This window comes from Etheostoma cragini, chromosome 9, assembly GCF_013103735.1.
Source record: "Etheostoma cragini isolate CJK2018 chromosome 9, CSU_Ecrag_1.0, whole genome shotgun sequence".
NCBI lineage: Eukaryota > Metazoa > Chordata > Actinopteri > Perciformes > Percidae > Etheostoma > Etheostoma cragini.
Window position 1 is genome coordinate 18,037,342 of NC_048415.1, and position 2,350 is coordinate 18,039,691.

The 2,350-nt window shown below is 36.3% G+C and overlaps 1 long non-coding RNA gene across 1 annotated transcript; it reads right to left on the reverse strand.

Moving 5' to 3' along the window:
* Window positions 1-126: 126 nt before the first annotated feature.
* LOC117951077 lies at window positions 127-1,578 on the reverse strand. Its single transcript, XR_004658052.1, has 3 exons — window positions 1,413-1,578; window positions 281-382; window positions 127-202 (listed from the first exon to the last, which is right to left on the reverse strand). It is a non-coding gene; the product is annotated as an uncharacterized LOC117951077 (long non-coding RNA).
* Between the last annotated feature and the right edge of the window lie 772 nt (window positions 1,579-2,350).

Sequence of the window (2,350 nt, forward strand, 5' to 3'; positions counted from 1 at the left end):
GACTGCATTCTATCTACCAATCTATATTTACAGGGCCTGTGATTCTTAATCAGAACTAATTGTGTTCAGGATCTCTCTGTCCTCTGCACATAAGACTGGTTGTGGCTTTTGAACATTAAACACACACCAACACATTTCATAAATTACCTAAATATTGCTGATCAGTCTCCACATGAACACTGGTGGCTGCAGGGAGGGATGACTGCAGGGAGGAAAATAAAGCATTAAATATCATATCTGCTGCAAGTTTACTGCAACACGGCTATGCCAGGCTACTCACCAATTGTGCAGCCCGTCTTGGTCGTTTACTTGGGTCTTCTTCATTACCTGTCCTTCTCCATTGTTTTCCAGGTTTTCGTCTGGTCATTTTGACACTCCAATACTGTATAAATACAGACTAAAGTTGATGGAATATACAGTGGAACTTTTTGTAAAAGTAAAACTCTATATTATGATGAAGCGTTTATTCAGTAACAGAGGTTTCCATCTAATCAGCTCTTTAGTACACAGAAATACATTTCCTAGAAAGTGTCAATTTTCCACTTCCAAATTTCTCTGTTAATTTCTTTGTACCATTATCCCTATGATGGATAAAGTTTCTCTTATTTTATCACTTCCACTTGTTTATTCTTCATCCTGCATGAATTCACTCTCCTAATTGGATACAATTAATATCCGAAAATGCATTTTCCGTTTACTGAAAAGCAGGGGGAAACAGGGAGACTACGGTCATTTTAACAATAATAATAATGACTGGTATCAGAAATAATATAGAGCTGTTTTATTAATAATCGGCTAGTGCACTGTTGTGTACCACATTTTCAAAATCTTAAGTCAAACTACAAAATAATTATTAGCATCATATTCTTTAAGTACCAAAAGTATTGATCATTGATGATCAATTGATCACCAAAATGTAAATTTAATGCAAGTTATTTGTATTACTGACTCATAAAAATATCAGGACGTATAATTTACATAAATAATTATTTATTATGTAGCAGCATGAAATATAAATGACCAAGAACAAATACAGTTAGGCTTATGATCACAACTGAATGAGTACCAGTTTCAATGTGGTCACAAAGACATGTTTTGTGCCAAATAATTCCACAAATATTCTTTAAGACACACGTGTATTTCTCGTATGTTTTCACATTTCTGAAGAGTCTGAAGTCTAGGAGATTTGTAACCATAGATATATATATAGCGAGTTGTAATTATTTTAATAAAGATTAGAATTCTGCCTTAGTAGACATTTAGGCCTATTAGCTAGCTAGGTGTAGCTAAGTAGCATAGCTAGTGGTAGCCCCTTGAATGTGGCATTAGCAATGCGTTGACGTTACTCCAAGAATCCTACCTCATGTGTAACTAAAGAGTCCGTTATTACTATTACCACTACTATTACTTACCGTTAGTCGTTATCCTTTACAGAGAGCGTTGCTGTTTCTTCCAAACTCAAGCCATTTCTGCCCCACACTGCACAACGGGAAGTGCACTAACCGCCGAAAAAATAAGAAGAAGAAGAAGAAGAAGAAGTTGAACGTTGCACGCGCGGGAGACGTGACCGTTAACTTCAGGGGGAAGCATACTCAGGTTAGGAAAGCGGATTGGTCAAATGATAGGACCTGAACAAAAAATGCCCAATAGTAGTAATTGTAGGGCGGGTCTTGGCGCTACCATAGTGGGAGTCGTAATTTTGCTGGAGGGTGAGAAGTGTCCGTTGGTCACTGCTGTTGCACGTGTTGGCTTTTACCCCTGCCACGCTGAAAAGGTAAGGATGAAATTCTTTTGACATTATCTTAAAGTGAAATATTAACAGTTGTGGCAACCGAGTGGTCCACTGGAAGGTGGGGATAAGGTGTCAATCCAACAAGGAATTGACAAAGAAACTCCAAACTATTACTATTATTTTTATTCAGACCGTCGAAAACGGGATGGTTGGCTAAGTTAACGTTAGCTGACGGCTAACGTTAACGTTAGCTAACGGCTAATGTTAGGTTCTATTGCATATTAAACTGGGGGTCCTTGAAATGAAAACAGTTTGAGAACCAGTGATGTACAGTAACGTTAAGTCACACTTATGAAGTATCTATTTGAAATATTGATTAGCCTACATGTTACCAGCTGTAATTTATTTATTCAGTTTCTTTGACTGAAATTCTAGGGTGTGGCAATTCTTGAAAACCATGATTTTATATGACTTTTGATTTAAAAAAAGTTGCTCATTTTGATACATTCATGCCTCAAAGATATTAAGTGAATTAGGTTAAAATAGTGTCTATTTATATTATTCTTAGCGTTAATGATCTAAAAAAAAAAATTTCATTAACAGGATGGAGAAAAACAA